Here is a 14,751-nt window from a genome sequence, read left to right as displayed (position 1 = left end):
GAGATCCCTTGACATTGCTGATGACCGTGTGCCGCTCAAAGGATGAAAGAAGTCATCCATATCGGCTAGGTCTTGTTGTTCGTCAAGCGTCTAGGTTACTTCAACGATCAGAGTCGAGGGGTCTGCTCCAATTTCCTATGTGAGTTCACACTTATGCTTGATTCCTGCTTTGTTCGGTTCTGAAACATCTGTTTAGTAATGATTTATTCAGACTTCATAGTGTTCAGCTCAGTTCACTACGGGAGAACAGGGCGTTGCCGTGCGCCACTTTGCACGGCAAAGACACCTATACGCACGGCAAAGGCTTTGCCGTGCGCGTGCGCACGGTAAAGTTTGCCCGGCAAAGGTAGCGACGGCAAAGCCAACGTTGCCGTGCGCGTGCTCGTTCTGCACGGCAAAGCCCTCTGCCGTGCGCTCAGTTCTCTGCCGTGCGCCAAAGTCTGTGCCGTGCGGCACTGCGTTGCCGTGCGCTGGATGCTTTGCCGTGCGCGCGTACGTTGCCGTGCGGCCAACACTTTGCCGTGCGCGCATACGTTGCCGTGCGGCTGCTCTGTGCCGTGCGCACGCTTTGCCGTGCGCCGCCTCGCACGGCAAAGTGCTTTGCAGCACACCCCCCAGGACCTCCCAGGTCTACAGGCTGCCGCCACGTGGCCCCTTTGCCGTGCGTGTGCACACGGCAAAGTGACCAAATGTCCTTTGCCGTGTGCACACGCACGGCAAAGGGCCCTGTTTTTTTCATTTTTTTGCTGTTTTTTGCTTATTCCCTGCATTTCAAATATAGCAATTGACAATAAAGCATATACTCATATAATCTTCAACATAACATCACCAAACACTACGGGAACACCACAAATACATCAAACACACATATTCATGCATTACATAGAGTCCATAGTCCATCCACACAAGTTACATAGAGTCCATAGTGCAATGTCCAATATTACAATCCATTACAAGCATACAATCCGACAAAGTGCACGAAGACCATGCCATCAACCTTGTCCTCCTCCGCTTCCGCCGGCCTCATCGTCATTTCCTTGTGACATATAATCTATAAGGTTGATGGAATGAACATTTGCATTTGCATATTGAACACTTGAACAAGTACAAGTACCGGGTTGTGCACAAGAGGACTCACCGCGGTTCATGCTCCGGATGATGTTCAAGTTGTTCACGGTGAGAGGTGTCCCCGGGCTCTGAGTGGGCGGTGGCGGCATCCACGGCATGGAGTAAGGTGGAGGAGCAGGAATACTCCCCGGTGGAGAAGACAGAGCCGTCTGGCTCATGAGCCAGCTCATCCGTGCCTGCTGCTTCGCCGCATCATCCGTCTGCTGCTGTTGCATCCGCTGCATCATCCGTGTCCGTGCTGCTGCTGGTACCGCAGAATCTGCTGCTCCATCCGCGCCCTTTGCTCCCGGGCCGCTCTGCTCCTTCGCTGCCATCTCCTCCTACGTTGTGTTGCCGCGATGTCATTAACATTTCAATGGAAAGCATGTAAAGGAAATGTAGAGACCCGAGGAAGAACATACCCGTAACCGCTCGACGGCTAGATCCGAAGCCCGTGGCCGGGGCTCTACCTCAGGCTGGCCGCTCTTACGACCACGACGGATCCGGCGGAGAGAGGGAACCCTCGCCGGGTCGACGCACCCGTCACCAAACCATAGGCGGCCATGCTTCAAGCCTTCTCCCGCAAGCACCGCGACCTCAGGGTCAAAGTCCTCGGCCTCTGGATTGGCGTCCTCGCCGTGCTTCGCTTGAACTTGGAGACATACGCCGTGCACTCGGGTCTCGGATTGCGGGTTAACCCACAAGGACCCCGTCTCGGGATCGGGCGTCTTCCTTTGCTTCATCTTCTTTAGCACGGCAAAGACGTTAGGCTTCGCTCCCGTCCGACTTCCTGCAAAAGAGAACATGTAATTGAGTGAAGTGACACACCCTTGCGGAGTTAACAAATATATAACATGAATTCAAAGAATGAAGGAACCATTAATTTGCTCACCTCCTTACGCAGGTGAAGAGAGATGGGGATGCCGCCTTGGATATGCGATCCACCTCGCATCTCTGCCCGCTTCGCCTTGCCCTCCTCGTGCTTCTTGAGGTGCGGGGGCATGTCCACCACATGACCATCGCACGAAAGCACCTATCGTCGTTGCCGACGTGCCGAGGAGGGTTCTACATGCACAAGATAAACCCATTATGGTAAAATAAACTACATGGCGATAAAGAAATCAATAACACATAAATGCAAATACCTGCAAGTACCGCCACGGCTGCATGAGCGTGTCGCGAGCGTCCTCCTTACTCATGTGGACGAAGCGGTCGGCGTGCCGGTCGCGGACGCATTGAATACGTGCCTCGTAGTGCATGCCTGTCACCCTCTTCCTTGCAAGCTGGTGTAGGACATCATCGCACGCATTCTCCTTGCCCTCGGCCCTCTTGAAGTATTTCTGCAACCATGCACATAGGTAAAACAAGGGGCATTAGTGCAATTATTGTGAACCAAGGAGAGTGTATGAATGGTAAGAAGTCAAAAGTCACGTACCCGGAATTTGGCAACAACCATATCCGCCGCGGTGCCGCGGCCAAGAGGATCTTCCGCGAGGCTGTAGTGCGCCCACCTCCAAGCTACGTCGCAGCCACCAGTAGGGAAGTTGACTATCCCAGGGAAATACCACCTAAGTAGGCCCCCAAGGATGTTCGAGTACCCACGTGGCGGTCTCTGCGTCGGGTCTTCAAACTGGAACGAGCTGCACCATGAAACGACAACATCAATATGTATGTGATAATAATTTTGATAATGACAAAATTGCGATAACGAAATGCCAAAAAATAACATGTACCTCCTTCCATAGGGCACAAGAACAACGTGCCTGTAGCGCCAGCTTCTCAGCGAGGGGAGCTGTGTTATCCCACGCCGATATGGCTTCCTATCACGTGGCCTCAGCCTCTCCAAAGCTGGAACGTACTGGTAATCCTCCGGCTCACACCCCTCTAGGCTTGGCTCAGGATCGAACACTAAGTTCCCCAACCCCTCATCCTCCGAGAGGTCCTCCTCGTCCCCCTCCTCCTCCCTGGTCCTCCCCACCCCCCTCCTCCTCCTGGTCCTCCCCACCCACCTCCTCCTCCTGGTCCTCCCCACCCACCTCCTCCTCCTCGTCATCATCATCGGCTGCGGGAGGGGGGCTAGGACTAGGAGTGAGTACCCGCGTCGCATTCTTCCTACGCGGCCGCCCTGTGGGAGCGACAGGAGGGGGGCTAGGAGGGGGCTAGGTGGGGGGCCCCGCCTCGAAGTCCCTACACCTACCAAGTCCTTGAGCTTCTTTTTAAGACCGCCACCCCTTTTTTTTGGCGGCATGCTTCAATCACCTGCAAACACAAATGAAGAGAGTGGTTTATTAGTACGCAATATTGTAAAGAGATAAATATTAGTGAAAGCAACAGAAATATAAGTAGATGAACATTAATGAAAGCAACAAATAATGCAAAAGGATGAACATTAATTAATTAGTGGAAGCAACAAATAGCTACCATAGAGTTCTCTCAAATATAGCACGGAGTTCTTACAAATAACCTAGCTAGACAATCTCTATTACACGGAGTTATTACAAATAGGCTAGCCTCACAATTAATACTACATAGATCGAGTAGCTCTGTGTCGCCATCCGTGATTGGACCGCGTGTCTCCTCATCGTCATCGGGCTCGGCGAACCAATAATCATCAATGAAACCCGGAGGTGGTCCATCTGCATCGAGGTCAATCCCTGCTTTGAACGCCTCGAGCAAACTCAGGTCTTCCGGGGCACGGACATCCTCAGCTTCATCTTCTGCATTGTCTCCATCCATGCCCGCGTCTTCTTGTTCATCGTCTACGACCATGTCATCGATAGTCGGCAAGCCGATTGTGAAATGGCCGGGGAGCCCTTCTTCCTGATAAAACTCGACACTCCTTGCTGTGGGGTCTACGCGGCGGTAATCGTCCTTGTTTGGCGGGGGCGGCCTATTGCGTGAAGGCACCGTCATCACAACATCCCATCCATGTAGACGTTTTGTCGGGTTTCTGCACGCGTATGGGAGATAGAATACTTGAAAGGCCTGGGTTGCCAAGATGTACACATCCTCTCCCTTATAAATGGAGTTCCTTTCAACTTCGACCAACCCAATTTCAGGATCCCGTCTCACCCGACGTGGGTCAAACCAATGGCATTTGAAGACGACGGGATTTAGCCCTTTGTGAAACCCGTAATTCAGCTCGTATATACCCTCGACTCTTCCATAGTAATGGAGCCCATCATCACCTTGACATACCACCCCACTATTTATTGTCTTCGCGTTGGGCCGGCTTGTTGTGTATTGATGGGTCCGGAAGCGATACCCGTTCACGTCATAGGAGTTGAACGCTTCTACGGAATGGTCAAAGCCCCTAGCAATTTTTCTTAGCTCGACTTCATCTCTTTGTCAGTTCTTGCCTACAAGTTTAGCACAAGAAGTTTAGAACGAGAAATGACCGATAAATGTAGGAAGTGCTAGCTAATTTGGATAGAATAGTACCAAATTACAAAACCAGCTATGAAACCGAAACCGCCTCCTTATCGAAAATTTGCTTGGATTCTTCCGGGGTAGGCTCCCTGTGGGTATTCTTCCAATGTATAGCCTTGAATTTCCTATACCGATGAAAAGAGGAAGAGTTAGCCACGAACATACGAGTGAACGTTTGCGAATAATTAAATGGTTCGCACTTACTCGATGTACGGCTTCACTTCGACCATGGTGTTTAAGACATACGAGTGGATCAAGGTCCGCTCGGGTAGGTCCGTTCTGTACGGCTTCGAGCCACTTGACTTGCCACCAAGCCCCACGAAGATGCTAAGCTTGGGTACTTCTTCATTGTTGGCGGCATTTAAACGGAGGACCGGGTTGTGCTTTGTGGGAATGTTGGGATCATAGTGCTTAGTGGTGAAGTTTGCCACCTCCACGTTCAGGACTGCCTCGGCTATGGATGCTTCGATCTTGCATTTATTGCCTGTCATTTGACGAAGCTTTTGTGTTTCTCTCTCGGGACCAAACTGCCAACGGCCCCAATTCGGGCCCCCTTTAAGCACTCCTCCGTGAGGTGCAGGATCATGTGTTGCATCGGATTAAAAAACCCGGAGGAAAGATCTTCTCCGGATCGCAAAGCAACACGGGTGCCTCTTCATCCAGCTTCTCAATCACTTTAGTGTCTAACTCCCTAGCACAAATCTGGCGGAAGAAAAAACTCAACCTCGCTAGCACTCGCCAAGTCTTCTCGGGGACATAGCCTCGAATCATCACCGGCATTATCCGCTCAAGCCATATGTGGTAGTCATGACTCTTCGGTCCTTGTACTCGCGAGCGTTTCAATGTTCGGGCCCCTCATCCGGTTGGCTGCGAACCCATCGGGGAAAAACAAGGAGTCCTTCATCCATTGGAAGACCTCCCTTTTTTGGGCCTTTGTGAGGCGGAACGGAGCGTGTGGCTTAGTCCAAGTTTTTTTGGCACCATTAGGTGGCTGCATGTTCAACTCCGGCCTATCACACCACCTTTCTTGATCAATTCGAGCCTTTATGTTATCCTTCGTCTTCTCGGTGTCCACAATCGTGCTCCAAATGGCTTCACCGATATTCTTCTCGGTGTGCATTACATCAATGTTATGCGGGAGCTCGAGAAACTCAAAGTAAGGGAGCTTCCATAAGCACGGCTTGTGAGTCCATTGGTGTGTCTCCCCATATCCTAAGAAACCATTCCCATCAGGGCTAGGCTGAAGAGCATCTAACTCGGCCTTGATTTCCGTTCCGGTCTTCGGAATTGGCTTCGGGCCACGGACAACACGACCTTTCTTGAAACTCTTTACATCACTCCTGTATGCATGCCTCCGCTCAAGGAACTGTCGAGCTTCATCAAAGCATGAATACTTGCCTCCCTTGTTTAGCCAGAAGAAAGTCACGGCCCATGCACGCTGTGGGCAAGGCCACTTCCCATGTGTACACCACCCGCGAGAACAAAGCACGTGCTGGCAGGTCATGCGGGGACGTGTGGTACCACACATACATATCGAAGTACTCCTTCTTTGATGCGTCATATGTTCGGATCCCGCGACCTTCCCAGCCACGAACCAAGTCATCCACCGGCGGTTCCGGTACACATTCATGTTCTTGCCCGGGTATTTGGGCCCCGGGATTATCATCGACACAAACATGTTCTCCGATCTCATGCGGACGCCGGGGGGAGGTTCATGGGAATAACAAACAACTGGCCAACAAGCGTATACTGCAGCCGACATACCATATGGATTGAACCCATCGAGTAGATATCGCAAGCTGCTACGCTCCTCGGGTCACACTGCTTTCGGTGGAAATTTCTTCACAAAGTTCTTCCATGCGGTACCATCCGACGGATGTATCATCTTGTCGGTGTATCTGTTTCCTTCCACGGCCCACCTCATCTGCTGGGCAGTATCCTCGGTCATGAAGAGCCGCTGGATCCTCGGTAGAGCGGGAAGATAGCGGAGGATATTCTTGGCAACCGTGGTCTGCCTCTTCTGACCATCACCATTGCGGTCTACCTCAAAGTACCTAGAGGAATTGCATTTGATGCAATAATTTGTGTCAGCGTGCTCCTCTCTGAATAGCATGCATCCCTTTGGACAAGCGTGTATCTGCTGAGATGACATCTTAAGGTCAGCGAGCAATTTGGTCGAATAGTAGAAGTTTTGCGGCAAGAGGTGCCCTTTCGGCAGAAGGCTGCCTACGATGACCAGAAGTTCATCGAACCCATCTCTGCACAAGTTCCTATGGCACTTCAAGGCCATAAGGCGAGCGATGGCATCTAGTTGGGTAACCTCTGTATTTTCATGTAGGGGTTTTACGCGAAGCAAACAGAGCCTCATAGTACTCCTTTGTGTTTTCCTCCGGGTCCTCACTTGTCTCCGCATCCTGAGGTGTCTCCACCTCTACATGAGAGCTTTCGGGCACATTACCATTAGCCAAGTTTTCTAAGCACCTATCAAAACCGGTGTCATATTCCCCCTAGGTTGAATCTGCCGCACCTCCTTCCTAGCACGTTTCTTTGCCTTTTCTCCATGGTAAGTCCAAATCCTGTAGGACGGTGTGAACCCAAACTTGATCAGGTGCATACTCATAGTTTCCTTGTCCTGTGCCTTTCGGTTAGCGCACTTACTACAAGGGCACCAAACACTTATAGGTGCCGCTAGGGATGGCAAACGCCCTATCCACAAGCTGCTCGGTCTTTTCTCCCCATTCATCGGTATAGTTCCACCGGCCGATTACTGCCATCGTACATCCAGCCACGATTATCCATCCTCTAATCGGCAACAAAACAGAACGAACATAGCATTTATATATCAAATAGGAAATAAATGCATCATATATTTATTTATGTTACGTGTGCATCAACCTGAAACTCTACTAGGTGGGCTCCTAGCAGCCGCCGGATCCGTAGATTGAGTACGTTCTCCGTGCTCTACCCGATCCGAGACGAATTTCGCGACACCTCCCCGCTGCTCTCCCGATACACGTCTCGGCAAAAAGCCGAGAGGGGTGTGCATCCGGAGAACAACGGGGAGGCGCTACCGAAATCCTGTCTCGGATCGGGGTAGAGCACGGAGAACGTACCCAACTACGCATCCGCCGGCTGTCCCGATAAATGCCGTAAGAGTTACGGTTCATAATATGCGAGACCACTAATGCATATTTATCCGCGTAACCCTTACGGTCGGGAAGAGACGCCTAGGTATCGCGACAGACTTGGTGATCTAGACATAAAGAAAAAACCTAGGTACAAGAGAGGCGAACGGATTCTCACCCTCGAAGCGTGACCAACAGCCGGCGAAGAAGACCAATGACCCTCTGAGAGAATCGTCGAAGAAGATCCGAAACGCCCCGTCAAACACCCCCGCGACGCCGCCCCTCGTGTCCACCTCGAAGCATCGCCTGCATAACAAAAAAAAACCAATTAGGGGCTATTAATAATTACCATGTATGCGCGTATATAGAGTATATGGAGCGAGTAGAAAGCCAATGTTACTTTTGTCTGCTTTGTGAATGAGGTAATGCAATGTTACATCTAAGAAGAGGACAGCGAGGGCTCGGAGCATTTGTCGACGCTCTGCTATGCACCAACTGCTTATATTTTACAAGACTTTGAACCATTTTTGATCCGTGGCAGAACTTTCAGTCACTTGCTCGCCGTATGTGCATACCGGGATGCCAGTAAAGCTAGCTAGGCCGTCATCTCTACATGGATAATTTATCCGTTCCTTATCTTCTACCTCCCTGACCACGACCCGACACGCCTCGCGCGCGCGCGGACAAAGAACCCTCCCGCCGCCGCCATGGGCGCCTTCCTCCCCTCCCGTTGCTCGCCGTCGCGGCCAATGCCGGCCTGCTGGCCACGCCGTCGCAAGCCCTGACCCAGGACGGCCTCCACCTACTCGACGCCAAGCGCGCGCTCACCGTGCCTGACGGCACGCTCACAAATTGGAACCCGACCGCCGCCACGCCCTGCGCCTGGACGGGCGTCACCTGCGACACCGCCGGCGCCGTCACCGCGCTCTCCCTCGCTAACACCAACCTCGCCGGCCCGTTCCCCGCGTCGCTCTGCCGCATCCCGCGCCTCGCGTCCCTCGACCTCAGCGCCAACTACCTCGGCCCGGAGGCCGCCGTCGCCGGGTGCAACGCGCTAACACGCCGGGTGCCGCGGCCCCGTCGTGGTGGTGCTGCTGTCGGCGGTCGCCACGGTGTGCGAATGGGAAGGAGGAGGGGGAGGGGGCCTGACCTGGGACCCGTGACCGGGGGAAGGGGCTGCGGCGGCGTGGTCGTGGGCCGGGCAGCGGCGGCTGGGAGGAGCAGGCGGTGGCGGCGACGGCGTCGTGGGGGCCAACGGCGCGCGGCGCACGGGGAGGAGCAGCGAGGTGGCGGCGGCGGCGTGGTCGAGGTGGCGGCGCGGTGCACGGGAGGAGCAGCGAGGAGGCAGCGGCGGCGGCGTGGTCGAGGTGGCGGCGGCGGCGTGTGGGGAGGTCGGCGTGTGGGGAGGTGGCGGCGGCGGCGTGTGGGGAGGTCGGCCTGTAGGATGCGTGGAGGATGCGGATGCGTGTGGCTCAGGACGTCCCCGACCGCGCCTTATCCGCGTTCTTTGCCGTGCGGCCTTCTTTGCCGTGCGGCAAAGAACCTTTGCCGTGCGGCGAAGCTTTGCCGTGCGCAGCAGTGCCTTTGCCGTGCGGCGGAGCTTCTTTGCCGTGCGCTCGCGCACGGCAAAGAATTTTTTTATTTTTACCACTTCTATAACACTAAGAATTTTAATTGTAAATTATCAATAACATTAAGTTTTATTTGTAAATTATATTAAACTTGTTTTTCAAAATGTGTATTATTTAATACTATATGTTTCATGTTTTTCAAGAAATGTGTGATTAACCATAACCCTAAATCCTAACCCATTGATCTAGCCACATTAATCATAACCCTAACCCTAAATCATATAACCCTAAATCATAACCCTAACCCTAAACCCTAACCCTAAATCCTAACACACCTAAAAGAATGAAAAGTTACATTGGTGCACCCTCGCGCGGAGAAATCTAGGGGGGTAGACCCGCCGGGGCACACGTTCCGCTGTTTTGGGGGGAGGAGGGGGATAACGACCGCCGGAGCACCGGAACCCCACCAAACCTTGCATGTGGACCTATGCTATGTGTCAAAGTGTGATGCTAGATGTGATTCACAAAATGGTGCATGGCATGGATCCCCGGTCTGACATTCCTCACCTTCGGGCGATAACACTTAACAGATTCCTGGACGTGTACGCTGAAGTGTCCCGCCGCGGGTATATCGGGGGCTGGACTGTGCCAAAGGGTGCCACACATGGTTTTCCATATGTCCATGGACTAAACAAACCTAAACCTATGAAAAGTTACATTGGTGCACCCTCGCGCGGAGAAATCTAGGGGGTAGACCCGCCGGGGCACACGTTCCGTTGTTTTGGGGGAGGAGGGGGATAACGACCGCCGGAGCACCGGAACCCCACCAAAACTTGCATGTGGACCTATGATATGTGTCAAAGTGTGATGCTAGGTGTAATGGTGCAAAAGTAGCTCCCCTAAACCCTAAACCCTAAGCCGGGGAGGCTTCGAGCCCTAAACCCCTCTAAATCCCTAAACCACGACGCCGGAGCTGCGAGAACCATGCATCATAAACCCTAACCCTAACCCTAAACCCTAAACCTATACCTAACCATAAATACTTTCCCTTTAACCTAAACCCTAGCCCTAGCCCCTAAACCCTAGCCCTAACCCTACACCTAACCCTAACCGAGTAGACCGAGCACACCGTCGATCGTGTGATAATGGCTCTAGCTGCTGGTATATGTGCCAAAGGGTCCCAATCTTTGGTTCTACATGTGTATATGTACTAAACAAACCTAAAAGAATGAAAAGTTACATTGGTGCACCCTCGCGCGGAGAAATCTAGGGGGGTAGACCCGCCGGGGCACACGTTCCGCTGTTTTGGGGGGAGGAGGGGGATGACGACCGCCGGAGCACCGGAACCCCACCAAAACTTGCATGTGGACCTATGATATGTGTCAAAGTGTGATGCTAGGTGTAATGGTGCAAAAGTAGCTCCCCTAAACCCTAAACCCTAAGCCGGGAGGCTTCGAGCCCTAAACCCCTCTAAATCCCTAAACCACGACGCGGAGCTGCGGAACCATGCATCATAAACCCTAACCCTAACCCTAAACCCTAAACCTATACCTAACCATAAATACTTTCCCTTTAACCTAAACCCTAGCCCTAGCCCCTAAACCCTAGCCCTAACCCTACACCTAACCCTAACCGATGAGACCGAGCACAGCCGTCGATCGTGTGATAATGGCTCTAGCTGCTGGTATATGTGCCAAAGGGTCCCAATCTTTGGTTCTCCATGTGTATATGTACTAAACAAACCTAAAAGAATGAAAAGTTACATTGGTGCACCCTCGCGCGGAGAAATCTAGGGGGTAGACCCGCCGGGGCACGCGTTCCGCTGTTTTGGGGGGAGGAGGGGGAGAACGACCGCCGGAGCACCGGAACCCCACCAAACCTTGCATGTGGACCTATATTCTATGTGTCAAAGTGTGATGCAAGGTGTGATTCACAAAATGGTGCATGGCATGGATCCCCGGTCTGACATTCCTCACCTTCGGGCGATAACACTTAACAGATTCACGGACGTGTACGGCCGAAGTGTCCCGCCGCGGGTATATCGGGGGCTAGACTGTGCCAAAGGGTGCCACACATGGTTTTCCATATGTCCATGGACTAAACAAACCTAAACCTATGAAAAGTTACATTGGTGCACCCTGCGCGGAGAAATCTAGGGGGTAGACCCGCCGGGGCACGCGTTCCGTTGTTTTGGGGGAGGAGGGGGATAACGACCGCCGGAGCACCGGAACCCCACCAAACCTTGCATGTGGACCTATGATATGTGTCAAAGTGTGATGCAAGGTGTGATTCACAAAATGGTGCATGGCATGGATCCCCGGTCCGACATTCCTCACCTTCGGGCGATAACACTTAACGATTCCCGGACGTGTACGCTGAAGTGTCCGCCGCGGGTATATCGGGGGCTAGACTGTGCCAAAGGGTACCACACATGGTTTTCCATATGTCCATGGACTAAACAAACCTAAACCTATGAAAAGTTACATTGGTGCACCCTCGCGCGGAGAAATCTAGGGGGTAGACCCGCCGGGGCACGCGTTCAGCTGTTTTGGGGGAGGAGGGGGATAACGACCGCCGGAGCACCGGAACCCCACCAAACCTTGCATGTGGACCTATGATATGTGTCAAAGTGTGATGCAAGGTCTAATGGTGCAAAAGTAGCTCCCCTAAACCCTAAACCCTAAACTGGGGAGGCTTCGAGCCCTAAACCCCTCTAAATCCCTAAACCACGACGCCAGAGCTGCAGAACCATGCATCATAAACCCTAACCCTAAACCCTAAACCTATACCTAACCATAAATACTTTCCCTTTAACCTAAACCCTAGCCCTAGCCCCTAAACCCTAGCCCTAACCCTACACCTAACCCTAACCAGTAGACCAGGCACACCGTCGATCGTGTGATAATGGCTCTAGCTGCTGGTATATGTGCCAAAGGGTCCCAATCTTTGGTTCTCCATGTGTATATGTACTAAACAAACCTAAAAGAATGAAAAGTTACATTGGTGCACCCTCGCGCGGAGAAATCTAGGGGGGTAGACCCGCCGGGGCACGCGTTCCGCTGTTTTGGGGGAGGAGGGGGAGAACGACCGCCGGAGCACCGGAACCCCACCAAACCTTGCATGTGGACCTATATTCTATGTGTCAAAGTGTGATGCAAGGTGTGATTCACAAAATGGTGCATGGCATGGATCCCCGGTCTGACATTCCTCACCTTCGGGCGATAACACTTAACGATTCACGGACGTGTACGGCTGAAGTGTCCCGCCGCGGGTATATCGGGGGCTAGACTGTGCCAAAGGGTGCCACACATGGTTTTCCATATGTCCATGGACTAAACAAACCTAAACCTATGAAAAGTTACATTGGTGCACCCTCGCGCGGAGAAATCTAGCTAGGGGGGTAGACCCGCCGGGGCACGCGTTCCGCTGTTTTGGGGGGAGGAGGGGGATAACGACCGCCGGAGCACCGGAACCCCACCAAACCTTGCATGTGGACCTATGATATGTGTCAAAGTGTGATGCAAGGTGTGATTCACAAAATGGTGCATGGCATGGATCCCCGGTCCGACATTCCTCACCTTCGGGCGATAACATAGCAGATTCACGGACGTGTACGTTGAAGTGTCCCGCCGCGGGTATATCGGGGCTAGACTGTGCCAAAGGGTGCCACACATGGTTTTCCATATGTCCATGGACTAAACAAACCTAAACTTATGAAAAGTTACATTGGTGCACCCTCGCGCGGAGAAATCTAGGGGGTAGACCCGCCGGGGCACGCGTTCCGCTGTTTTGGGGGAGGAGGGGGATAACGACCGCCGGAGCACCGGAACCCCACCAAACCTTGCATGTGGACCTATGATATGTGTCAAAGTGTGATGCTAGGTGTAATTCACCAAATGGTGCATGGCATGGATCCCCGGTCTGACATCCCTCACCTTCGGGCGATAACACTTAACAGATTCTTGGACGTGTACGGTGAAGTGTCCCGCCGCGGGTATATCGGGGGCTAGACTGTGCCAAAGGGTGCCACACATGGTTTTCCATATGTCCATGGACTAAACAAACCTAAACCTATGAAAAGGTATATTGGTGGAACCTGCGCGGAGAAATCTAGGGGTAGACCATCCGGGGCCCACGAGACGGCCGTTTTTAGGGGGAATGACCCCGGAGCACCGAAATGCAACCAAAACTTGCAACTGGACCTAAAACCTACCCTAACAAACCTAAGAGAATGAAAAAGTACATTGTGCACCCTCGCGGAGAAATCAACGGGGGTAGACCCGCCGTCCCGCTTGTTTTGGGGGAAGGAGGGGGACGGCCGCCGAGCACCGGAACCCTGATATTTGTGGGGGATGAGCATGGAGACTAATTTTGTATTGCACATTGTCTTAAGTAACACTAATAAATAGTCATCAAAAAGTAAAACTAATAAAAAAATAAATATAAGTATTAGATGAAATAAAATAGAAAGAAAAACAAATAAAATGAAGTATGGCGCACGGCAAAGAAGGAGTGCACGGCAAAGGCGTCTTTGCCGTGCATTTTATCTGGCCGCACGGCAAAGGAAGCCCACGGCAATGTCCCAGTCCTTTGCCGAGCACAGTTTCTTTGCCGTGCGGCCTCTGTTGGCTTTGCCGTCATGGTTTCTTTGCCGTGCGTGTTTGAGGAACTTTGCCGTGCGAGGGAACGTTGCCGTGCGGCATGGGTGAGGTTGCCGTGCTCTTTATCTTTGCCGTGCGCCACCCTGTAACTTTGCCGTGAACATATTCTTTGCCGTGCGTGCCTATTGCGGCGCACGGCAAAGAATTCTTTGCCGTGCGGTGCCTCACGACAATGATATGCTGCACGGCAGCGCCTGATTTTCCTGTAGTGGTTCATGCATCGGTTTTGTTATTTTAGCAGAGTTAAAGTTTTCTTTTTATCAAACACACATTTTCTATTTGATTCTACAGAATTATCTCTGCAATAGATTTTACGAGTTAGAGTATTTCCACCTCTACTCTTCAATTACATACATCTGTGCAAGTTGTAGCACAAAGGTATGGCTTGGGATCAACTTTGCCCTCTGGAATGTGGATCAGTGGACGATTATGTTCCTGTGTTATTAAGGCGGTTACCAGTTTCGTCGTTGTTCACCAATTTTGTTTACCTTTTGTTTTTAAAAAGATGCAAAGGGAAATAGTGGGTATTTTTTTAAGGATTGGCTATGGTACATGCAACTTCGAACTGGGTAGAAAGTCGGTACACACTGGTTCCTTGATTTGTGAACAACAATTTTGTAATATTTTATTAATTTATCCCATTCATGCTTGTATATTCTACTACAACCGTTCTAATGAATAAGGATTATTTTTTCTTTAGGAAGTCCAAATATGTAAAGTTTGATCATGTATTTAGAATAAATTATTAACATGTACAATGTAAAATTAATACGTTAAGATACATCATGAAATGTATATTTCATAGAAAAACGTGTTATTCATTGGAACGGGTGGAGTATGAGTTTTTCATCAATTCTA

The sequence above is a fragment of the Lolium rigidum genome, chromosome 7 (genome assembly GCF_022539505.1).
Source record: "Lolium rigidum isolate FL_2022 chromosome 7, APGP_CSIRO_Lrig_0.1, whole genome shotgun sequence".
Lineage (NCBI taxonomy): Eukaryota > Viridiplantae > Streptophyta > Magnoliopsida > Poales > Poaceae > Lolium > Lolium rigidum.
The sequence above is the reverse complement of the archived record's forward strand: the minus strand, read 5'-3'. Positions refer to the sequence as shown.